The sequence below is a fragment of the Struthio camelus genome, chromosome 6 (genome assembly GCF_040807025.1).
Source record: "Struthio camelus isolate bStrCam1 chromosome 6, bStrCam1.hap1, whole genome shotgun sequence".
NCBI classification, from domain to species: domain Eukaryota; kingdom Metazoa; phylum Chordata; class Aves; order Struthioniformes; family Struthionidae; genus Struthio; species Struthio camelus.
The window spans coordinates 17,058,001-17,081,745 of record NC_090947.1 but is presented as its reverse complement, the minus strand read 5'-3'; the positions used below and the strand labels follow the sequence as shown (position 1 = coordinate 17,081,745).

Sequence of the window (23,745 nt, the reverse complement as noted above, 5' to 3'; positions counted from 1 at the left end):
GTCGTCTCTGCCAGAAAAGGGCGTCTTACTCCCAAGGCGTAGCCTGAAAATGCTTTAGGGTTAGGGTTAGGGTTAGGGTTAGGAGAAAGAGAAAGCCTCGAGGTGCTGGGGCACTCCATGTGGAAAGGGGCTGCCAAAGGAAGGTGTGTGGTGCCAAGAGCCGTGTCCTGTGAGGAGGTTGTCGTCTCTGCCAGAAAAGGGCGTCTTACTCCCAAGGCGTAGCCTGAAAATGCTTTAGGGTTAGGGTTAGGGTTAGGGTTAGGAGAAAGAGAAAGCCTCGAGGTGCTGGGGCACTCCATGTGGAAAGGGGCTGCCAAAGGAAGGTGTGTGGTGCCAAGAGACGTGTCCTGTGAGGAGGTTGTCGTCTCTGCCAGAAAAGGGCGTCTTACTCCCAAGGCGTAGCCTGAAAATGCTTTAGGGTTAGGGTTAGGGTTAGGGTTAGGGTTAGGGTTAGGGTTAGGAGAAAGAGAAAGCCTAGAGGTGCTGGGGCACTCCATGTGGAAAGGGGCTGCCAAAGGAAGGTGTGTGGTGCCAAGAGACGTGTCCTGTGAGGAGGTTGTCGTCTCTGCCAGAAAAGGGCGTCTTACTCCCAAGGCGTAGCCTGAAAATGCTTTAGGGTTAGGGTTAGGGTTAGGGTTAGGGTTAGGGTTAGGAGAAAGAGAAAGCCTCGAGGTGCTGGGGCACTCCATGTGGAAAGGGGCTGCCAAAGGAAGGTGTGTGGTGCCAAGAGACGTGTCCTGTGAGGAGGTTGTCGTCTCTGCCAGAAAAGGGCGTCTTACTCGCAAGGCGTAGCCTGAAAATGCTTTAGGGTTAGGGTTAGGGTTAGGGTTAGGAGAAAGAGAAAGCCTAGAGGTGCTGGGGCACACCATGTGGAATGGGGCTGCCAAAGGAAGGTGTGTGGTGCCAAGAGACGTGTCCTGTGAGGAGGTTGTCGTCTCTGCCAGAAAAGGGCGTCTTACTCCCAAGGCGTAGCCTGAAAATGCTTTAGGGTTAGGGTTAGGGTTAGGAGAAAGAGAAAGCCTAGAGGTGCTGGGGCACTCCATGTGGAAAGGGGCTGCCAAAGGAAGATGTGTGGTGCCAAGAGACGTGTCCTGTGAGGAGGTTGTCGTCTCTGCCAGAAAAGGGCGTCTTACTCCCAAGGCGTAGCCTGAAAATGCTTTAGGGTTAGGGTTAGGGTTAGGGTTAGGGTTAGGAGAAAGAGAAAGCCTCGAGGTGCTGGGGCACTCCATCTGGAAAGGGGCTGCCAAAGGAAGGTGTGTGGTGCCAAGAGACGTGTCCTGTGAGGAGGTTGTCGTCTCTGCCAGAAAAGGGCGTCTTACTCTCAAGGCGTAGCCTGAAAATGCTTTAGGGTTAGGGTTAGGGTTAGGAGAAAGAGAAAGCCTCGAGGTGCTGGGGCACTCCATGTGGAAAGGGGCTGCCAAAGGAAGGTGTGTGGTGCCAAGAGACGTGTCCTGTGAGGAGGTTGTCGTCTCTGCCAGAAAAGGGCGTCTTACTCGCAAGGCGTAGCCTGAAAATGCTTTAGGGTTAGGGTTAGGGTTAGGGTTAGGAGAAAGAGAAAGCCTAAAGGTGCTGGGGCACTCCATCTGGAAAGGGGCTGCCAAAGGAAGGTGTGTGGTGCCAAGAGACGTGTCCTGTGAGGAGGTTGTCGTCTCTGCCAGAAAAGGGCGTCTTACTCCCAAGGCGTAGCCTGAAAATGCTTTAGGGTTAGGGTTAGGGTTAGGGTTAGGGTTAGGAGAAAGAGAAAGCCTCGAGGTGCTGGGGCACTCCATGTGGAAAGGGGCTGCCAAAGGAAGGTGTGTGGTGCCAAGAGCCGTGTCCTGTGAGGAGGTTGTCGTCTCTGCCAGAAAAGGGCGTCTTACTCTCAAGGCGTAGCCTGAAAATGCTTTAGGGTTAGGGTTAGGGTTAGGAGAAAGAAAGCCTCGAGGTGCTGGGGCACTCCATGTGGAAAGGGGCTGCCAAAGGAAGGTGTGTGGTGCCAAGAGACGTGTCCTGTGAGGAGGTTGTCGTCTCTGCCAGAAAAGGGCGTCTTACTCCCAAGGCGTAGCCTGAAAATGCTTTAGGGTTAGGGTTAGGGTTAGGGTTAGGAGAAAGAGAAAGCCTCGAGGTGCTGGGGCACTCCATGTGGAAAGGGGCTGCCAAAGGAAGGTGTGTGGTGCCAAGAGACGTGTCCTGTGAGGAGGTTGTCGTCTCTGCCAGAAAAGGGCGTCTTACTCGCAAGGCGTAGCCTGAAAATGCTTTAGGGTTAGGGTTAGGGTTAGGGTTAGGGTTAGGAGAAAGAGAAAGCCTCGAGGTGCTGGGGCACTCCATGTGGAAAGGGGCTGCCAAAGGAAGGTGTGTGGTGCCAAGAGCCGTGTCCTGTGAAGAGGTTGTCGTCTCTGCCAGAAAAGGGCGTCTTACTCCCAAGGCGTAGCCTGAAAATGCTTTAGGGTTAGGGTTAGGGTTAGGGTTAGGGTTAGGAGAAAGAGAAAGCCTCGAGGTGCTGGGGCACTCCATCTGGAAAGGGGCTGCCAAAGGAAGGTGTGTGGTGCCAAGAGCCGTGTCCTGTGAGGAGGTTGTCGTCTCTGCCAGAAAAGGGCGTCTTACTCCCAAGGCGTAGCCTGAAAATGCTTTAGGGTTAGGGTTAGGGTTAGGGTTAGGAGAAAGAGAAAGCCTAGAGGTGCTGGGGCACTCCATGTGGAAAGGGGCTGCCAAAGGAAGATGTGTGGTGCCAAGAGCCGTGTCCTGTGAGGAGGTTGTCGTCTCTGCCAGAAAAGGGCGTCTTACTCCCAAGGCGTAGCCTGAAAATGCTTTAGGGTTAGGGTTAGGGTTAGGGTTAGGAGAAAGAGAAAGCCTCGAGGTGCTGGGGCACTCCATGTGGAAAGGGGCTGCCAAAGGAAGGTGTGTGGTGCCAAGAGACGTGTCCTGTGAGGAGGTTGTCGTCTCTGCCAGAAAAGGGCGTCTTACTCGCAAGGCGTAGCCTGAAAATGCTTTAGGGTTAGGGTTAGGGTTAGGAGAAAGAGAAAGCCTAGAGGTGCTGGGGCACTCCATGTGGAAAGGGGCTGCCAAAGGAAGGTGTGTGGTGCCAAGAGATGTGTCCTGTGAGGAGGTTGTCGTCTCTGCCAGAAAAGGGCGTCTTACTCACAGGGCGTAGCCTGAAAATGCTTTAGGGTTAGGGTTAGGGTTAGGGTTAGGAGAAAGAGAAAGCCTAGAGGTGCTGGGGCACTCCATGTGGAAAGGGGCTGCCAAAGGAAGGTGTGTGGTGCCAAGAGATGTGTCCTGGGAGGAGGTTCTCGTCTCTGCCAGAAAAGGGCGTCTTACTCCCAAGGCGTAGCCTGAAAATGCTTTAGGGTTAGGGTTAGGGTTAGGGTTAGGAGAAAGAGAAAGCCTCGAGGTGCTGGGGCACTCCATGTGGAAAGGGGCTGCCAAAGGAAGGTGTGTGGTGCCAAGAGACGTGTCCTGTGAGGAGGTTGTCGTCTCTGCCAGAAAAGGGCGTCTTACTCCCAAGGCGTAGCCTGAAAATGCTTTAGGGTTAGGGTTAGGGTTAGGGTTAGGAGAAAGAGAAAGCCTAGAGGTGCTGGGGCACTCCATCTGGAAAGGGGCTGCCAAAGGAAGATGTGTGGTGCCAAGAGACGTGTCCTGTGAGGAGGTTGTCGTCTCTGCCAGAAAAGGGCGTCTTACTCCCAAGGCGTAGCCTGAAAATGCTTTAGGGTTAGGGTTAGGGTTAGGGTTAGGGTTAGGGTTAGGAGAAAGAGAAAGCCTAGAGGTGCTGGGGCACTCCATGTGGAAAGGGGCTGCCAAAGGAAGGTGTGTGGTGCCAAGAGACGTGTCCTGTGAGGAGGTTGTCGTCTCTGCCAGAAAAGGGCGTCTTACTCCCAAGGCGTAGCCTGAAAATGCTTTAGGGTTAGGGTTAGGGTTAGGAGAAAGAGAAAGCCTAGAGGTGCTGGGGCACTCCATGTGGAAAGGGGCTGCCAAAGGAAGGTGTGTGCTGCCAAGAGCCGTGTCCTGTGAGGAGGTTGTCGTCTCTGCCAGAAAAGGGCGTCTTACTCCCAAGGCGTAGCCTGAAAATGCTTTAGGGTTAGGGTTAGGGTTAGGGTTAGGAGAAAGAGAAAGCCTAGAGGTGCTGGGGCACTCCATGTGGAAAGGGGCTGCCAAAGGAAGGTGTGTGGTGCCAAGAGCCGTGTCCTGTGAGGAGGTTGTCGTCTCTGCCAGAAAAGGGCGTCTTACTCGCAAGGCGTAGCCTGAAAATGCTTTAGGGTTAGGGTTAGGGTTAGGGTTAGGAGAAAGAGAAAGCCTAGAGGTGCTGGGGCACTCCATGTGGAAAGGGGCTGCCAAAGGAAGGTGTGTGGTGCCAAGAGCCGTGTCCTGTGAGGAGGTTGTCGTCTCTGCCAGAAAAGGGCGTCTTACTCCCAAGGCGTAGCCTGAAAATGCTTTAGGGTTAGGGTTAGGGTTAGGGTTAGGAGAAAGAGAAAGCCTCGAGGTGCTGGGGCACTCCATGTGGAAAGGGGCTGCCAAAGGAAGGTGTGTGGTGCCAAGAGCCGTGTCCTGTGAGGAGGTTGTCGTCTCTGCCAGAAAAGGGCGTCTTACTCCCAAGGCGTAGCCTGAAAATGCTTTAGGGTTAGGGTTAGGGTTAGGAGAAAGAGAAAGCCTCGAGGTGCTGGGGCACTCCATGTGGAAAGGGGCTGCCAAAGGAAGGTGTGTGGTGCCAAGAGACGTGTCCTGTGAGGAGGTTGTCGTCTCTGCCAGAAAAGGGCGTCTTACTCCCAAGGCGTAGCCTGAAAATGCTTTAGGGTTAGGGTTAGGGTTAGGGTTAGGAGAAAGAGAAAGCCTCGAGGTGCTGGGGCACTCCATGTGGAAAGGGGCTGCCAAAGGAAGGTGTGTGGTGCCAAGAGCCGTGTCCTGTGAGGAGGTTGTCGTCTCTGCCAGAAAAGGGCGTCTTACTCCCAAGGCGTAGCCTGAAAATGCTTTAGGGTTAGGGTTAGGGTTAGGGTTAGGAGAAAGAGAAAGCCTCGAGGTGCTGGGGCACTCCATGTGGAAAGGGGCTGCCCAAGGAAGGTGTGTGGTGCCAAGAGCCGTGTCCTGTGAGGAGGTTGTCGTCTCTGCCAGAAAAGGGCGTCTTACTCCCAAGGCGTAGCCTGAAAATGCTTTAGGGTTAGGGTTAGGGTTAGGGTTAGGAGAAAGAGAAAGTCTAGAGGTGCTGGGGCACTCCATGTGGAAAGGGGCTGCCAAAGGAAGGTGTGTGGTGCCAAGAGACGTGTCCTGTGAGGAGGTTGTCGTCTCTGCCAGAAAAGGGCGTCTTACTCCCAAGGCGTAGCCTGAAAATGCTTTAGGGTTAGGGTTAGGGTTAGGGTTAGGGTTAGGAGAAAGAGAAAGCCTAGAGGTGCTGGGGCACTCCATGTGGAAAGGGGCTGCCAAAGGAAGGTGTGTGGTGCCAAGAGACGTGTCCTGTGAGGAGGTTGTCGTCTCTGCCAGAAAAGGGCGTCTTACTCCCAAGGCGTAGCCTGAAAATGCTTTAGGGTTAGGGTTAGGGTTAGGGTTAGGAGAAAGAGAAAGCCTCGAGGTGCTGGGGCACTCCATGTGGAAAGGGGCTGCCAAAGGAAGGTGTGTGGTGCCAAGAGCCGTGTCCTGTGAGGAGGTTGTCGTCTCTGCCAGAAAAGGGCGTCTTACTCCCAAGGCGTAGCCTGAAAATGCTTTAGGGTTAGGGTTAGGGTTAGGGTTAGGGTTAGGAGAAAGAGAAAGCCTCGAGGTGCTGGGGCACTCCATGTGGAAAGGGGCTGCCAAAGGAAGGTGTGTGGTGCCAAGAGACGTGTCCTGTGAGGAGGTTGTCGTCTCTGCCAGAAAAGGGCGTCTTACTCCCAAGGCGTAGCCTGAAAATGCTTTAGGGTTAGGGTTAGGGTTAGGGTTAGGAGAAAGAGAAAGCCTCGAGGTGCTGGGGCACTCCATGTGGAAAGGGGCTGCCAAAGGAAGGTGTGTGGTGCCAAGAGACGTGTCCTGTGAGGAGGTTGTCGTCTCTGCCAGAAAAGGGCGTCTTACTCCCAAGGCGTAGCCTGAAAATGCTTTAGGGTTAGGGTTAGGGTTAGGGTTAGGAGAAAGAGAAAGCCTAGAGGTGCTGGGGCACTCCATGTGGAAAGGGGCTGCCAAAGGAAGGTGTGTGGTGCCAAGAGCCGTGTCCTGTGAGGAGGTTGTCGTCTCTGCCAGAAAAGGGCGTCTTACTCCCAAGGCGTAGCCTGAAAATGCTTTAGGGTTAGGGTTAGGGTTAGGGTTAGGGTTAGGAGAAAGAGAAAGCCTAGAGGTGCTGGGGCACTCCATGTGGAAAGGGGCTGCCAAAGGAAGGTGTGTGGTGCCAAGAGACGTGTCCTGTGAGGAGGTTGTCGTCTCTGCCAGAAAAGGGCGTCTTACTCCCAAGGCGTAGCCTGAAAATGCTTTAGGGTTAGGGTTAGGAGAAAGAGAAAGCCTCGAGGTGCTGGGGCACTCCATGTGGAAAGGGGCTGCCAAAGGAAGGTGTGTGGTGCCAAGAGCCGTGTCCTGTGAGGAGGTTGTCGTCTCTGCCAGAAAAGGGCGTCTTACTCGCAAGGCGTAGCCTGAAAATGCTTTAGGGTTAGGGTTAGGGTTAGGGTTAGGGTTAGGAGAAAGAGAAAGCCTAGAGGTGCTGGGGCACTCCATGTGGAAAGGGGCTGCCAAAGGAAGGTGTGTGGTGCCAAGAGCCGTGTCCTGTGAGGAGGTTGTCGTCTCTGCCAGAAAAGGGCGTCTTACTCCCAAGGCGTAGCCTGAAAATGCTTTAGGGTTAGGGTTAGGGTTAGGGTTAGGAGAAAGAGAAAGCCTAGAGGTGCTGGGGCACTCCATGTGGAAAGGGGCTGCCAAAGGAAGGTGTGTGGTGCCAAGAGACGTGTCCTGTGAGGAGGTTGTCGTCTCTGCCAGAAAAGGGCGTCTTACTCCCAAGGCGTAGCCTGAAAATGCTTTAGGGTTAGGGTTAGGGTTAGGGTTAGGGTTAGGAGAAAGAGAAAGCCTCGAGGTGCTGGGGCACTCCATGTGGAAAGGGGCTGCCAAAGGAAGGTGTGTGGTGCCAAGAGCCGTGTCCTGTGAGGAGGTTGTCGTCTCTGCCAGAAAAGGGCGTCTTACTCCCAAGGCGTAGCCTGAAAATGCTTTAGGGTTAGGGTTAGGGTTAGGGTTAGGAGAAAGAGAAAGCCTCGAGGTGCTGGGGCACTCCATGTGGAAAGGGGCTGCCAAAGGAAGGTGTGTGGTGCCAAGAGACGTGTCCTGTGAGGAGGTTGTCGTCTCTGCCAGAAAAGGGCGTCTTACTCCCAAGGCGTAGCCTGAAAATGCTTTAGGGTTAGGGTTAGGGTTAGGGTTAGGAGAAAGAGAAAGCCTAGAGGTGCTGGGGCACTCCATCTGGAAAGGGGCTGCCAAAGGAAGATGTGTGGTGCCAAGAGACGTGTCCTGTGAGGAGGTTGTCGTCTCTGCCAGAAAAGGGCGTCTTACTCCCAAGGCGTAGCCTGAAAATGCTTTAGGGTTAGGGTTAGGGTTAGGGTTAGGGTTAGGGTTAGGAGAAAGAGAAAGCCTAGAGGTGCTGGGGCACTCCATGTGGAAAGGGGCTGCCAAAGGAAGGTGTGTGGTGCCAAGAGACGTGTCCTGTGAGGAGGTTGTCGTCTCTGCCAGAAAAGGGCGTCTTACTCCCAAGGCGTAGCCTGAAAATGCTTTAGGGTTAGGGTTAGGGTTAGGAGAAAGAGAAAGCCTAGAGGTGCTGGGGCACTCCATGTGGAAAGGGGCTGCCAAAGGAAGGTGTGTGGTGCCAAGAGCCGTGTCCTGTGAGGAGGTTGTCGTCTCTGCCAGAAAAGGGCGTCTTACTCCCAAGGCGTAGCCTGAAAATGCTTTAGGGTTAGGGTTAGGGTTAGGAGAAAGAGAAAGCCTAGAGGTGCTGGGGCACTCCATGTGGAAAGGGGCTGCCAAAGGAAGGTGTGTGGTGCCAAGAGCCGTGTCCTGTGAGGAGGTTGTCGTCTCTGCCAGAAAAGGGCGTCTTACTCGCAAGGCGTAGCCTGAAAATGCTTTAGGGTTAGGGTTAGGGTTAGGGTTAGGAGAAAGAGAAAGCCTAGAGGTGCTGGGGCACTCCATGTGGAAAGGGGCTGCCAAAGGAAGGTGTGTGGTGCCAAGAGCCGTGTCCTGTGAGGAGGTTGTCGTCTCTGCCAGAAAAGGGCGTCTTACTCCCAAGGCGTAGCCTGAAAATGCTTTAGGGTTAGGGTTAGGGTTAGGGTTAGGAGAAAGAGAAAGCCTCGAGGTGCTGGGGCACTCCATGTGGAAAGGGGCTGCCAAAGGAAGGTGTGTGGTGCCAAGAGCCGTGTCCTGTGAGGAGGTTGTCGTCTCTGCCAGAAAAGGGCGTCTTACTCCCAAGGCGTAGCCTGAAAATGCTTTAGGGTTAGGGTTAGGGTTAGGAGAAAGAGAAAGCCTCGAGGTGCTGGGGCACTCCATGTGGAAAGGGGCTGCCAAAGGAAGATGTGTGGTGCCAAGAGACGTGTCCTGTGAGGAGGTTGTCGTCTCTGCCAGAAAAGGGCGTCTTACTCCCAAGGCGTAGCCTGAAAATGCTTTAGGGTTAGGGTTAGGGTTAGGGTTAGGAGAAAGAGAAAGCCTCGAGGTGCTGGGGCACTCCATGTGGAAAGGGGCTGCCAAAGGAAGGTGTGTGGTGCCAAGAGCCGTGTCCTGTGAGGAGGTTGTCGTCTCTGCCAGAAAAGGGCGTCTTACTCCCAAGGCGTAGCCTGAAAATGCTTTAGGGTTAGGGTTAGGGTTAGGGTTAGGAGAAAGAGAAAGCCTCGAGGTGCTGGGGCACTCCATGTGGAAAGGGGCTGCCCAAGGAAGGTGTGTGGTGCCAAGAGCCGTGTCCTGTGAGGAGGTTGTCGTCTCTGCCAGAAAAGGGCGTCTTACTCCCAAGGCGTAGCCTGAAAATGCTTTAGGGTTAGGGTTAGGGTTAGGGTTAGGGTTAGGAGAAAGAGAAAGTCTAGAGGTGCTGGGGCACTCCATGTGGAAAGGGGCTGCCAAAGGAAGGTGTGTGGTGCCAAGAGACGTGTCCTGTGAGGAGGTTGTCGTCTCTGCCAGAAAAGGGCGTCTTACTCCCAAGGCGTAGCCTGAAAATGCTTTAGGGTTAGGGTTAGGGTTAGGGTTAGGGTTAGGAGAAAGAGAAAGCCTAGAGGTGCTGGGGCACTCCATGTGGAAAGGGGCTGCCAAAGGAAGGTGTGTGGTGCCAAGAGACGTGTCCTGTGAGGAGGTTGTCGTCTCTGCCAGAAAAGGGCGTCTTACTCCCAAGGCGTAGCCTGAAAATGCTTTAGGGTTAGGGTTAGGGTTAGGGTTAGGAGAAAGAGAAAGCCTCGAGGTGCTGGGGCACTCCATGTGGAAAGGGGCTGCCAAAGGAAGGTGTGTGGTGCCAAGAGCCGTGTCCTGTGAGGAGGTTGTCGTCTCTGCCAGAAAAGGGCGTCTTACTCCCAAGGCGTAGCCTGAAAATGCTTTAGGGTTAGGGTTAGGGTTAGGGTTAGGGTTAGGAGAAAGAGAAAGCCTCGAGGTGCTGGGGCACTCCATGTGGAAAGGGGCTGCCAAAGGAAGGTGTGTGGTGCCAAGAGACGTGTCCTGTGAGGAGGTTGTCGTCTCTGCCAGAAAAGGGCGTCTTACTCCCAAGGCGTAGCCTGAAAATGCTTTAGGGTTAGGGTTAGGGTTAGGGTTAGGAGAAAGAGAAAGCCTCGAGGTGCTGGGGCACTCCATGTGGAAAGGGGCTGCCAAAGGAAGGTGTGTGGTGCCAAGAGACGTGTCCTGTGAGGAGGTTGTCGTCTCTGCCAGAAAAGGGCGTCTTACTCCCAAGGCGTAGCCTGAAAATGCTTTAGGGTTAGGGTTAGGGTTAGGGTTAGGAGAAAGAGAAAGCCTAGAGGTGCTGGGGCACTCCATGTGGAAAGGGGCTGCCAAAGGAAGGTGTGTGGTGCCAAGAGCCGTGTCCTGTGAGGAGGTTGTCGTCTCTGCCAGAAAAGGGCGTCTTACTCGCAAGGCGTAGCCTGAAAATGCTTTAGGGTTAGGGTTAGGGTTAGGGTTAGGGTTAGGAGAAAGAGAAAGCCTAGAGGTGCTGGGGCACTCCATGTGGAAAGGGGCTGCCAAAGGAAGGTGTGTGGTGCCAAGAGACGTGTCCTGTGAGGAGGTTGTCGTCTCTGCCAGAAAAGGGCGTCTTACTCCCAAGGCGTAGCCTGAAAATGCTTTAGGGTTAGGGTTAGGAGAAAGAGAAAGCCTCGAGGTGCTGGGGCACTCCATGTGGAAAGGGGCTGCCAAAGGAAGGTGTGTGGTGCCAAGAGCCGTGTCCTGTGAGGAGGTTGTCGTCTCTGCCAGAAAAGGGCGTCTTACTCGCAAGGCGTAGCCTGAAAATGCTTTAGGGTTAGGGTTAGGGTTAGGGTTAGGGTTAGGAGAAAGAGAAAGCCTAGAGGTGCTGGGGCACTCCATGTGGAAAGGGGCTGCCAAAGGAAGGTGTGTGGTGCCAAGAGCCGTGTCCTGTGAGGAGGTTGTCGTCTCTGCCAGAAAAGGGCGTCTTACTCCCAAGGCGTAGCCTGAAAATGCTTTAGGGTTAGGGTTAGGGTTAGGGTTAGGAGAAAGAGAAAGCCTAGAGGTGCTGGGGCACTCCATGTGGAAAGGGGCTGCCAAAGGAAGGTGTGTGGTGCCAAGAGACGTGTCCTGTGAGGAGGTTGTCGTCTCTGCCAGAAAAGGGCGTCTTACTCCCAAGGCGTAGCCTGAAAATGCTTTAGGGTTAGGGTTAGGGTTAGGGTTAGGGTTAGGAGAAAGAGAAAGCCTCGAGGTGCTGGGGCACTCCATGTGGAAAGGGGCTGCCAAAGGAAGGTGTGTGGTGCCAAGAGCCGTGTCCTGTGAGGAGGTTGTCGTCTCTGCCAGAAAAGGGCGTCTTACTCCCAAGGCGTAGCCTGAAAATGCTTTAGGGTTAGGGTTAGGGTTAGGGTTAGGAGAAAGAGAAAGCCTCGAGGTGCTGGGGCACTCCATGTGGAAAGGGGCTGCCAAAGGAAGGTGTGTGGTGCCAAGAGACGTGTCCTGTGAGGAGGTTGTCGTCTCTGCCAGAAAAGGGCGTCTTACTCCCAAGGCGTAGCCTGAAAATGCTTTAGGGTTAGGGTTAGGGTTAGGGTTAGGAGAAAGAGAAAGCCTAGAGGTGCTGGGGCACTCCATGTGGAAAGGGGCTGCCAAAGGAAGGTGTGTGGTGCCAAGAGCTGTGTCCTGTGAGGAGGTTGTCGTCTCTGCCAGAAAAGGGCGTCTTACTCCCAAGGCGTAGCCTGAAAATGCTTTAGGGTTAGGGTTAGGGTTAGGAGAAAGAGAAAGCCTCGAGGTGCTGGGGCACTCCATGTGGAAAGGGGCTGCCAAAGGAAGGTGTGTGGTGCCAAGAGCCGTGTCCTGTGAGGAGGTTGTCGTCTCTGCCAGAAAAGGGCGTCTTACTCCCAAGGCGTAGCCTGAAAATGCTTTAGGGTTAGGGTTAGGGTTAGGGTTAGGAGAAAGAGAAAGCCTCGAGGTGCTGGGGCACTCCATGTGGAAAGGGGCTGCCAAAGGAAGGTGTGTGGTGCCAAGAGACGTGTCCTGTGAGGAGGTTGTCGTCTCTGCCAGAAAAGGGCGTCTTACTCCCAAGGCGTAGCCTGAAAATGCTTTAGGGTTAGGGTTAGGGTTAGGGTTAGGGTTAGGAGAAAGAGAAAGCCTCGAGGTGCTGGGGCACTCCATGTGGAAAGGGGCTGCCAAAGGAAGGTGTGTGGTGCCAAGAGCCGTGTCCTGTGAGGAGGTTGTCGTCTCTGGCAGAAAAGGGCGTCTTACTCCCAAGGCGTAGCCTGAAAATGCTTTAGGGTTAGGGTTAGGGTTAGGGTTAGGAGAAAGAGAAAGCCTCGAGGTGCTGGGGCACTCCATGTGGAAAGGGGCTGCCAAAGGAAGGTGTGTGGTGCCAAGAGACGTGTCCTGTGAGGAGGTTGTCGTCTCTGCCAGAAAAGGGCGTCTTACTCCCAAGGCGTAGCCTGAAAATGCTTTAGGGTTAGGGTTAGGGTTAGGGTTAGGAGAAAGAGAAAGCCTCGAGGTGCTGGGGCACTCCATGTGGAAAGGGGCTGCCAAAGGAAGGTGTGTGGTGCCAAGAGCCGTGTCCTGTGAGGAGGTTGTCGTCTCTGCCAGAAAAGGGCGTCTTACTCCCAAGGCGTAGCCTGAAAATGCTTTAGGGTTAGGGTTAGGGTTAGGGTTAGGGTTAGGAGAAAGAGAAAGCCTCGAGGTGCTGGGGCACTCCATGTGGAAAGGGGCTGCCAAAGGAAGGTGTGTGGTGCCAAGAGACGTGTCCTGTGAGGAGGTTGTCGTCTCTGCCAGAAAAGGGCGTCTTACTCCCAAGGCGTAGCCTGAAAATGCTTTAGGGTTAGGGTTAGGGTTAGGGTTAGGGTTAGGAGAAAGAGAAAGCCTAGAGGTGCTGGGGCACTCCATGTGGAAAGGGGCTGCCAAAGGAAGGTGTGTGGTGCCAAGAGCCGTGTCCTGTGAGGAGGTTGTCGTCTCTGCCAGAAAAGGGCGTCTTACTCCCAAGGCGTAGCCTGAAAATGCTTTAGGGTTAGGGTTAGGGTTAGGGTTAGGGTTAGGAGAAAGAGAAAGCCTAGAGGTGCTGGGGCACTCCATGTGGAAAGGGGCTGCCAAAGGAAGGTGTGTGGTGCCAAGAGACGTGTCCTGTGAGGAGGTTGTCGTCTCTGCCAGAAAAGGGCGTCTTACTCCCAAGGCGTAGCCTGAAAATGCTTTAGGGTTAGGGTTAGGGTTAGGGTTAGGGTTAGGAGAAAGAGAAAGCCTAGAGGTGCTGGGGCACTCCATGTGGAAAGGGGCTGCCAAAGGAAGGTGTGTGGTGCCAAGAGCCGTGTCCTGTGAGGAGGTTGTCGTCTCTGCCAGAAAAGGGCGTCTTACTCCCAAGGCGTAGCCTGAAAATGCTTTAGGGTTAGGGTTAGGGTTAGGGTTAGGAGAAAGAGAAAGCCTCGAGGTGCTGGGGCACTCCATGTGGAAAGGGGCTGCCAAAGGAAGGTGTGTGGTGCCAAGAGACGTGTCCTGTGAGGAGGTTGTCGTCTCTGCCAGAAAAGGGCGTCTTACTCCCAAGGCGTAGCCTGAAAATGCTTTAGGGTTAGGGTTAGGGTTAGGGTTAGGGTTAGGAGAAAGAGAAAGCCTCGAGGTGCTGGGGCACTCCATGTGGAAAGGGGCTGCCAAAGGAAGGTGTGTGGTGCCAAGAGCCGTGTCCTGTGAGGAGGTTGTCGTCTCTGCCAGAAAAGGGCGTCTTACTCCCAAGGCGTAGCCTGAAAATGCTTTAGGGTTAGGGTTAGGGTTAGGGTTAGGAGAAAGAGAAAGCCTCGAGGTGCTGGGGCACTCCATGTGGAAAGGGGCTGCCAAAGGAAGGTGTGTGGTGCCAAGAGCCGTGTCCTGTGAGGAGGTTGTCGTCTCTGCCAGAAAAGGGCGTCTTACTCGCAAGGCGTAGCCTGAAAATGCTTTAGGGTTAGGGTTAGGGTTAGGGTTAGGAGAAAGAGAAAGCCTCGAGGTGCTGGGGCACTCCATGTGGAAAGGGGCTGCCAAAGGAAGGTGTGTGGTGCCAAGAGACGTGTCCTGTGAGGAGGTTGTCGTCTCTGCCAGAAAAGGGCGTCTTACTCCCAAGGCGTAGCCTGAAAATGCTTTAGGGTTAGGGTTAGGGTTGGGAGAAAGAGAAAGCCTAGAGGTGCTGGGGCACTCCATGTGGAAAGGGGCTGCCAAAGGAAGGTGTGTGGTGCCAAGAGACGTGTCCTGTGAGGAGGTTGTCGTCTCTGCCAGAAAAGGGCGTCTTACTCCCAAGGCGTAGCCTGAAAATGCTTTAGGGTTAGGGTTAGGGTTAGGGTTAGGGTTAGGAGAAAGAGAAAGCCTCGAGGTGCTGGGGCACTCCATGTGGAAAGGGGCTGCCAAAGGAAGGTGTGTGCTGCCAAGAGCCGTGTCCTGTGAGGAGGTTGTCGTCTCTGCCAGAAAAGGGCGTCTTACTCCCAAGGCGTAGCCTGAAAATGCTTTAGGGTTAGGGTTAGGGTTAGGGTTAGGGTTAGGAGAAAGAGAAAGCCTCGAGGTGCTGGGGCACTCCATGTGGAAAGGGGCTGCCAAAGGAAGGTGTGTGGTGCCAAGAGCCGTGTCCTGTGAGGAGGTTGTCGTCTCTGCCAGAAAAGGGCGTCTTACTCCCAAGGCGTAGCCTGAAAATGCTTTAGGGTTAGGGTTAGGGTTAGGGTTAGGAGAAAGAGAAAGCCTCGAGGTGCTGGGGCACTCCATGTGGAAAGGGGCTGCCAAAGGAAGGTGTGTGGTGCCAAGAGCCGTGTCCTGTGAGGAGGTTGTCGTCTCTGCCAGAAAAGGGCGTCTTACTCGCAAGGCGTAGCCTGAAAATGCTTTAGGGTTAGGGTTAGGGTTAGGGTTAGGAGAAAGAGAAAGCCTAGAGGTGCTGGGGCACTCCATGTGGAAAGGGGCTGCCAAAGGAAGGTGTGTGGTGCCAAGAGACGTGTCCTGTGAGGAGGTTGTCGTCTCTGCCAGAAAAGGGCGTCTTACTCCCAAGGCGTAGCCTGAAAATGCTTTAGGGTTAGGGTTAGGGTTAGGAGAAAGAGAAAGCCTCGAGGTGCTGGGGCACTCCATGTGGAAAGGGGCTGCCAAAGGAAGGTGTGTGGTGCCAAGAGACGTGTCCTGTGAGGAGGTTGTCATCTCTGCCAGAAAAGGGCGTCTTACTCCCAAGGCGTAGCCTGAAAATGCTTTAGGGTTAGGGTTAGGGTTAGGGTTAGGGTTAGGAGAAAGAGAAAGCCTCGAGGTGCTGGGGCACTCCATGTGGAAAGGGGCTGCCAAAGGAAGGTGTGTGGTGCCAAGAGCCGTGTCCTGTGAGGAGGTTGTCGTCTCTGCCAGAAAAGGGCGTCTTACTCCCAAGGCGTAGCCTGAAAATGCTTTAGGGTTAGGGTTAGGGTTAGGGTTAGGAGAAAGAGAAAGCCTAGAGGTGCTGGGGCACTCCATGTGGAAAGGGGCTGCCAAAGGAAGGTGTGTGGTGCCAAGAGACGTGTCCTGTGAGGAGGTTGTCGTCTCTGCCAGAAAAGGGCGTCTTACTCACAGGGCGTAGCCTGAAAATGCTTTAGGGTTAGGGTTAGGGTTAGGGTTAGGAGAAAGAGAAAGCCTAGAGGTGCTGGGGCACTCCATGTGGAAAGGGGCTGCCAAAGGAAGGTGTGTGGTGCCAAGAGATGTGTCCTGTGAGGAGGTTGTCGTCTCTGCCAGAAAAGGGCGTCTTACTCCCAAGGCGTAGCCTGAAAATGCTTTAGGGTTAGGGTTAGGGTTAGGGTTAGGGTTAGGAGAAAGAGAAAGCCTCGAGGTGCTGGGGCACTCCATGTGGAAAGGGGCTGCCAAAGGAAGGTGTGTGCTGCCAAGAGACGTGTCCTGTGAGGAGGTTGTCGTCTCTGCCAGAAAAGGGCGTCTTACTCCCAAGGCGTAGCCTGAAAATGCTTTAGGGTTAGGGTTAGGGTTAGGGTTAGGGTTAGGGTTAGGAGAAAGAGAAAGCCTCGAGGTGCTGGGGCACTCCATGTGGAAAGGGGCTGCCAAAGGAAGGTGTGTGGTGCCAAGAGACGTGTCCTGTGAGGAGGTTGTCGTCTCTGCCAGAAAAGGGCGTCTTACTCCCAAGGCGTAGCCTGAAAATGCTTTAGGGTTAGGGTTAGGGTTAGGAGAAAGAGAAAGCCTAGAGGTGCTGGGGCACTCCATGTGGAAAGGGGCTGCCAAAGGAAGGTGTGTGGTGCCAAGAGACGTGTCCTGTGAGGAGGTTGTCGTCTCTGCCAGAAAAGGGCGTCTTACTCCCAAGGCGTAGCCTGAAAATGCTTTAGGGTTAGGGTTAGGGTTAGGGTTAGGGTTAGGAGAAAGAGAAAGCCTAGAGGTGCTGGGGCACTCCATGTGGAAAGGGGCTGCCAAAGGAAGGTGTGTGGTGCCAAGAGCCGTGTCCTGTGAGGAGGTTGTCGTCTCTGCCAGAAAAGGGCGTCTTACTCCCAAGGCGTAGCCTGAAAATGCTTTAGGGTTAGGGTTAGGGTTAGGGTTAGGAGAAAGAGAAAGCCTCGAGGTGCTGGGGCACTCCATGTGGAAAGGGGCTGCCAAAGGAAGGTGTGTGGTGCCAAGAGCCGTGTCCTGTGAGGAGGTTGTCGTCTCTGCCAGAAAAGGGCGTCTTACTCCCAAGGCGTAGCCTGAAAATGCTTTAGGGTTAGGGTTAGGGTTAGGGTTAGGAGAAAGAGAAAGCCTCGAGGTGCTGGGGCACTCCATGTGGAAAGGGGCTGCCAAAGGAAGGTGTGTGGTGCCAAGAGCCGTGTCCTGTGAGGAGGTTGTCGTCTCTGCCAGAAAAGGGCGTCTTACTCCCAAGGCGTAGCCTGAAAATGCTTTAGGGTTAGGGTTAGGGTTAGGGTTAGGAGAAAGAGAAAGCCTCGAGGTGCTGGGGCACTCCATGTGGAAAGGGGCTGCCAAAGGAAGGTGTGTGGTGCCAAGAGACGTGTCCTGTGAGGAGGTTGTCGTCTCTGCCAGAAAAGGGCGTCTTACTCCCAAGGCGTAGCCTGAAAATGCTTTAGGGTTATGGTTAGGGTTAGGGTTAGGAGAAAGAGAAAGCCTAGAGGTGCTGGGGCACTCCATGTGGAAAGGGGCTGCCAAAGGAAGGTGTGTGGTGCCAAGAGACGTGTCCTGTGAGGAGGTTGTCGTCTCTGCCAGAAAAGGGCGTCTTACTCCCAAGGCGTAGCCTGAAAATGCTTTAGGGTTAGGGTTAGGGTTAGGGTTAGGGTTAGGAGAAAGAGAAAGCCTAGAGGTGCTGGGGCACTCCATGTGGAAAGGGGCTGCCAAAGGAAGGTGTGTGGTGCCAAGAGCCGTGTCCTGTGAGGAGGTTGTCGTCTCTGCCAGAAAAGGGCGTCTTACTCCCAAGGCGTAGCCTGAAAATGCTTTAGGGTTAGGGTTAGGGTTAGGGTTAGGAGAAAGAGAAAGCCTAGAGGTGCTGGGGCACTCCATGTGGAAAGGGGCTGCCAAAGGAAGGTGTGTGGTGCCAAGAGACGTGTCCTGTGAGGAGGTTGTCGTCTCTGCCAGAAAAGGGCGTCTTACTCCCAAGGCGTAGCCTGAAAATGCTTTAGGGTTAGGGTTAGGGTTAGGGTTAGGGTTAGGAGAAAGAGAAAGCCTCGAGGTGCTGGGGCACTCCATGTGGAAAGGGGCTGCCAAAGGAAGGTGTGTGGTGCCAAGAGACGTGTCCTGTGAGGAGGTTGTCGTCTCTGCCAGAAAAGGGCGTCTTACTCCCAAGGCGTAGCCTGAAAATGCTTTAGGGTTAGGGTTAGGGTTAGGGTTAGGAGAAAGAGAAAGCCTCGAGGTGCTGGGGCACTCCATGTGGAAAGGGGCTGCCAAAGGAAGGTGTGTGGTGCCAAGAGACGTGTCCTGTGAGGAGGTTGTCGTCTCTGCCAGAAAAGGGCGTCTTACTCGCAAGGCGTAGCCTGAAAATGCTTTAGGGTTAGGGTTAGGGTTAGGGTTAGGAGAAAGAGAAAGCCTCGAGGTGCTGGGGCACTCCATGTGGAAAGGGGCTGCCAAAGGAAGGTGTGTGGTGCCAAGAGACGTGTCCTGTGAGGAGGTTGTCGTCTCTGCCAGAAAAGGGCGTCTTACTCCCAAGGCGTAGCCTGAAAATGCTTTAGGGTTAGGGTTAGGGTTAGGGTTAGGAGAAAGAGAAAGCCTAGAGGTGCTGGGGCACTCCATGTGGAAAGGGGCTGCCAAAGGAAGGTGTGTGGTGCCAAGAGCCGTGTCCTGTGAGGAGGTTGTCGTCTCTGCCAGAAAAGGGCGTCTTACTCCCAAGGCGTAGCCTGAAAATGCTTTAGGGTTAGGGTTAGGGTTAGGGTTATGGTTAGGGTTAGGAGAAAGAGAAAGCCTCGAGGTGCTGGGGCACTCCATGTGGAAAGGGGCTGCCAAAGGAAGGTGTGTGGTGCCAAGAGACGTGTCCTGTGAGGAGGTTGTCGTCTCTGCCAGAAAAGGGCGTCTTACTCCCAAGGCGTAGCCTGAAAATGCTTTAGGGTTAGGGTTAGGGTTAGGAGAAAGAGAAAGCCTCGAGGTGCTGGGGCACTCCATGTGGAAAGGGGCTGCCAAAGGAAGGTGTGTGGTGCCAAGAGCCGTGTCCTGTGAGGAGGTTGTCGTCTCTGCCAGAAAAGGGCGTCTTACTCGCAAGGCGTAGCCTGAAAATGCTTTAGGGTTAGGGTTAGGGTTAGGGTTAGGGTTAGGAGAAAGAGAAAGCCTAGAGGTGCTGGGGCACTCCATGTGGAAAGGGGCTGCCAAAGGAAGGTGTGTGGTGCCAAGAGCCGTGTCCTGTGAGGAGGTTGTCGTCTCTGCCAGAAAAGGGCGTCTTACTCCCAAGGCGTAGCCTGAAAATGCTTTAGGGTTAGGGTTAGGGTTAGGGTTAGGAGAAAGAGAAAGCCTTGAGGTGCTGGGGCACTCCATGTGGAAAGGGGCTGCCAAAGGAAGGTGTGTGGTGCCAAGAGCCGTGTCCTGTGAGGAGGTTGTCGTCTCTGCCAGAAAAGGGCGTCTTACTCCCAAGGCGTAGCCTGAAAATGCTTTAGGGTTAGGGTTAGGGTTAGGGTTAGGAGAAAGAGAAAGCCTAGAGGTGCTGGGGCACTCCATGTGGAAAGGGGCTGCCAAAGGAAGGTGTGTGGTGCCAAGAGCCGTGTCCTGTGAGGAGGTTGTCGTCTCTGCCAGAAAAGGGCGTCTTACTCCCAAGGCGTAGCGTGAAAATGCTTTAGGGTTAGGGTTAGGGTTAGGGTTAGGGTTAGGAGAAAGAGAAAGCCTAGAGGTGCTGGGGCACTCCATGTGGAAAGGGGCTGCCAAAGGAAGGTGTGTGGTGCCAAGAGCCGTGTCCTGTGAGGAGGTTGTCGTCTCTGCCAGAAAAGGGCGTCTTACTCCCAAGGCGTAGCCTGAAAATGCTTTAGGGTTAGGGTTAGGGTTAGGGTTAGGGTTAGGAGAAAGAGAAAGCCTCGAGGTGCTGGGGCACTCCATGTGGAAAGGGGCTGCCAAAGGAAGGTGTGTGGTGCCAAGAGCCGTGTCCTGTGAGGAGGTTGTCGTCTCTGCCAGAAAAGGTCGTCTTACTCCCAAGGCGTAGCCTGAAAATGCTTTAGGGTTAGGGTTAGGGTTAGGGTTAGGGTTAGGGTTAGGAGAAAGAGAAAGCCTCGAGGTGCTGGGGCACTCCATGTGGAAAGGGGCTGCCAAAGGAAGGTGTGTGGTGCCAAGAGACGTGTCCTGTGAGGAGGTTGTCGTCTCTGCCAGAAAAGGGCGTCTTACTCCCAAGGCGTAGCCTGAAAATGCTTTAGGGTTAGGGTTAGGGTTAGGGTTAGGAGAAAGAGAAAGCCTCGAGGTGCTGGGGCACTCCATGTGGAAAGGGGCTGCCAAAGGAAGGTGTGTGGTGCCAAGAGCCGTGTCCTGTGAGGAGGTTGTCGTCTCTGCCAGAAAAGGGCGTCTTACTCCCAAGGCGTAGCCTGAAAATGCTTTAGGGTTAGGGTTAGGGTTAGGGTTAGGAGAAAGAGAAAGCCTCGAGGTGCTGGGGCACTCCATGTGGAAAGGGGCTGCCAAAGGAAGGTGTGTGGTGCCAAGAGCCGTGTCCTGTGAGGAGGTTGTCGTCTCTGCCAGAAAAGGGCGTCTTACTCCCAAGGCGTAGCCTGAAAATGCTTTAGGGTTAGGGTTAGGGTTAGGGTTAGGGTTAGGAGAAAGAGAAAGCCTCGAGGTGCTGGGGCACTCCATGTGGAAAGGGGCTGCCAAAGGAAGGTGTGTGGTGCCAAGAGACGTGTCCTGTGAGGAGGTTGTCGTCTCTGCCAGAAAAGGGCGTCTTACTCCCAAGGCGTAGCCTGAAAATGCTTTAGGGTTAGGGTTAGGGTTAGGGTTAGGGTTAGGAGAAAGAGAAAGCCTAGAGGTGCTGGGGCACTCCATGTGGAAAGGGGCTGCCAAAGGAAGGTGTGTGGTGCCAAGAGCCGTGTCCTGTGAGGAGCTTGTCGTCTCTGCCAGAAAAGGGCGTCTTACTCCCAAGGCGTAGCCTGAAAATGCTTTAGGGTTAGGGTTAGGGTTAGGGTTAGGAGAAAGAGAAAGCCTCGAGGTGCTGGGGCACTCCATGTGGAAAGGGGCTGCCAAAGGAAGGTGTGTGGTGCCAAGAGACGTGTCCTGTGAGGAGGTTGTCGTCTCTGCCAGAAAAGGGTGTCTTACTCCCAAGGCGTAGCCTGAAAATGCTTTAGGGTTAGGGTTAGGGTTAGGGTTAGGAGAAAGAGAAAGCCTCGAGGTGCTGGGGCACTCCATCTGGAAAGGGGCTGCCAAAGGAAGGTGTGTGGTGCCAAGAGCCGTGTCCTGTGAGGAGGTTGTCGTCTCTGCCAGAAAAGGGCGTCTTACTCCCAAGGCGTAGCCTGAAAATGCTTTGGGGTTAGGGTTAGGGTTAGGGTTAGGAGAAAGAGAAAGCCTCGAGGTGCTGGGGCACTCCATGTGGAAAGGGGCTGCCAAAGGAAGGTGTGTGGTGCCAAGAGACGTGTCCTGTGAGGAGGTTGTCGTCTCTGCCAGAAAAGGGCGTCTTACTCCCAAGGCGTAGCCTGAAAATGCTTTAGGGTTAGGGTTAGGGTTAGGGTTAGGAGAAAGAGAAAGCCTAGAGGTGCTGGGGCACTCCATGTGGAAAGGGGCTGCCAAAGGAAGGTGTGTGGTGCCAAGAGACGTGTCCTGTGAGGAGGTTGTCGTCTCTGCCAGAAAAGGGCGTCTTACTCCCAAGGCGTAGCCTGAAAATGCTTTAGGGTTAGGGTTAGGGTTAGGGTTAGGGTTAGGAGAAAGAGAAAGCCTCGAGGTGCTGGGGCACTCCATGTGGAAAGGGGCTGCCAAAGGAAGGTGTGTGGTGCCAAGAGCCGTGTCCTGTGAGGAGGTTGTCGTCTCTGCCAGAAAAGGGCGTCTTACTCCCAAGGCGTAGCCTGAAAATGCTTTAGGGTTAGGGTTAGGGTTAGGGTTAGGAGAAAGAGAAAGCCTCGAGGTGCTGGGGCACTCCATGTGGAAAGGGGCTGCCAAAGGAAGGTGTGTGGTGCCAAGAGACGTGTCCTGTGAGGAGGTTGTCGTCTCTGCCAGAAAAGGGCGTCTTACTCCCAAGGCGTAGCTTGAAAATGCTTTAGGGTTAGGGTTAGGGTTAGGGTTAGGGTTAGGAGAAAGAGAAAGCCTCGAGGTGCTGGGGCACTCCATGTGGAAAGGGGCTGCCAAAGGAAGGTGTGTGGTGCCAAGAGCCGTGTCCTGTGAGGAGGTTGTCGTCTCTGCCAGAAAAGGGCGTCTTACTCCCAAGGCGTAGCCTGAAAATGCTTTAGGGTTAGGGTTAGGGTTAGTGTTAGTAGAAAGAGAAAGCCTCGAGGTGCTGGGGCACTCCATGTGGAAAGGGGCTGCCAAAGGAAGGTGTGTGGTGCCAAGAGCCGTGTCCTGTGAGGAGGTTGTCGTCTCTGCCAGAAAAGGGCGTCTTACTCCCAAGGCGTAGCCTGAAAATGCTTTAGGGTTAGGGTTAGGGTTAGGGTTAGGAGAAAGAGAAAGCCTAGAGGTGCTGGGGCACTCCATGTGGAAAGGGGCTGCCAAAGGAAGGTGTGTGGTGCCAAGAGACGTGTCCTGTGAGGAGGTTGTCGTCTCTGCCAGAAAAGGGCGTCTTACTCGCAAGGCGTAGCCTGAAAATGCTTTAGGGTTAGGGTTAGGGTTAGGGTTAGGGTTAGGGTTAGGAGAAAGAGAAAGCCTAGAGGTGCTGGGGCACTCCATGTGGAAAGGGGCTGCCAAAGGAAGGTGTGTGGTGCCAAGAGACGTGTCCTGTGAGGAGGTTGTCGTCTCTGCCAGAAAAGGGCGTCTTACTCGCAAGGCGTAGCCTGAAAATGCTTTAGGGTTAGGGTTAGGGTTAGGGTTAGGGTTAGGAGAAAGAGAAAGCCTCGAGGTGCTGGGGCACTCCATGTGGAAAGGGGCTGCCAAAGGAAGGTGTGTGGTGCCAAGAGACGTGTCCTGTGAGGAGGTTGTCGTCTCTGCCAGAAAAGGGCGTCTTACTCCCAAGGCGTAGCCTGAAAATGCTTTAGGGTTAGGGTTAGGGTTAGGGTTAGGAGAAAGAGAAAGCCTAGAGGTGCTGGGGCACTCCATGTGGAAAGGGGCTGCCAAAGGAAGGTGTGTGCTGCCAAGAGCCGTGTCCTGTGAGGAGGTTGTCGTCTCTGCCAGAAAAGGGCGTCTTACTCCCAAGGCGTAGCCTGAAAATGCTTTAGGGTTAGGGTTAGGGTTAGGGTTAGGGTTAGGAGAAAGAGAAAGCCTAGAGGTGCTGGGGCACTCCATGTGGAAAGGGGCTGCCAAAGGAAGGTGTGTGGTGCCAAGAGCCGTGTCCTGTGAGGAGGTTGTCGTCTCTGCCAGAAAAGGGCGTCTTACTCCCAAGGCGTAGCCTGAAAATGCTTTAGGGTTAGGGTTAGGGTTAGGAGAAAGAGAAAGCCTCGAGGTGCTGGGGCACTCCATGTGGAAAGGGGCTGCCAAAGGAAGGTGTGTGGTGCCAAGAGCCGTGTCCTGTGAGGAGGTTGTCGTCTCTGCCAGAAAAGGGCGTCTTACTCCCAAGGCGTAGCCTGAAAATGCTTTAGGGTTAGGGTTAGGGTTAGGGTTAGGGTTAGGGTTAGGAGAAAGAGAAAGCCTCGAGGTGCTGGGGCACTCCATGTGGAAAGGGGCTGCCAAAGGAAGGTGTGTGGTGCCAAGAGCCGTGTCCTGTGAGGAGGTTGTCGTCTCTGCCAGAAAAGGGCGTCTTACTCGCAAGGCGTAGCCTGAAAATGCTTTAGGGTTAGGGTTAGGGTTAGGGTTAGGAGAAAGAGAAAGCCTAGAGGTGCTGGGGCACTCCATGTGGAAAGGGGCTGCCAAAGGAAGGTGTGTGGTGCCAAGAGCCGTGTCCTGTGAGGAGGTTGTCGTCTCTGCCAGAAAAGGGCGTCTTACTCCCAAGGCGTAGCCTGAAAATGCTTTAGGGTTAGGGTTAGGGTTAGGGTTAGGGTTAGGAGAAAGAGAAAGCCTAGAGGTGCTGGGGCACTCCATGTGGAAAGGGGCTGCCAAAGGAAGGTGTGTGGTGCCAAGAGACGTGTCCTGTGAGGAGGTTGTCGTCTCTGCCAGAAAAGGGCGTCTTACTCCCAAGGCGTAGCCTGAAAATGCTTTAGGGTTAGGGTTAGGGTTAGGGTTAGGAGAAAGAGAAAGCCTCGAGGTGCTGGGGCACTCCATGTGGAAAGGGGCTGCCAAAGGAAGGTGTGTGGTGCCAAGAGACGTGTCCTGTGAGGAGGTTGTCGTCTCTGCCAGAAAAGGGCGTCTTACTCCCAAGGCGTAGCCTGAAAATGCTTTAGGGTTAGGGTTAGGGTTAGGGTTAGGGTTAGGAGAAAGAGAAAGCCTAGAGGTGCTGGGGCACTCCATGTGGAAAGGGGCTGCCAAAGGAAGGTGTGTGGTGCCAAGAGACGTGTCCTGTGAGGGGGTTGTCGTCTCTGCCAGAAAAGGGCGTCTTACTCGCAAGGCGTAGCCTGAAAATGCTTTAGGGTTAGGGTTAGGGTTAGGGTTAGGGTTAGGAGAAAGAGAAAGCCTCGAGGTGCTGGGGCACTCCATCTGGAAAGGGGCTGCCAAAGGAAGGTGTGTGGTGCCAAGAGCCGTGTCCTGTGAGGAGGTTGTCGTCTCTGCCAGAAAAGGGCGTCTTACTCGCAAGGCGTAGCCTGAAAATGCTTTAGGGTTAGGCTTAGGGTTAGGGTTAGGGTTAGGGTTAGGGTTAGGGTTAGG

General features: G+C 54.3%; 1 protein-coding gene across 1 annotated transcript in view; it reads left to right on the top strand.

Moving 5' to 3' along the window:
- Positions 1-23,745, top strand: part of ZNF804A (zinc finger protein 804A) — a 539,028-nt gene that overhangs the window by 359,779 nt on the left and 155,504 nt on the right. The window lies entirely within an intron of this gene.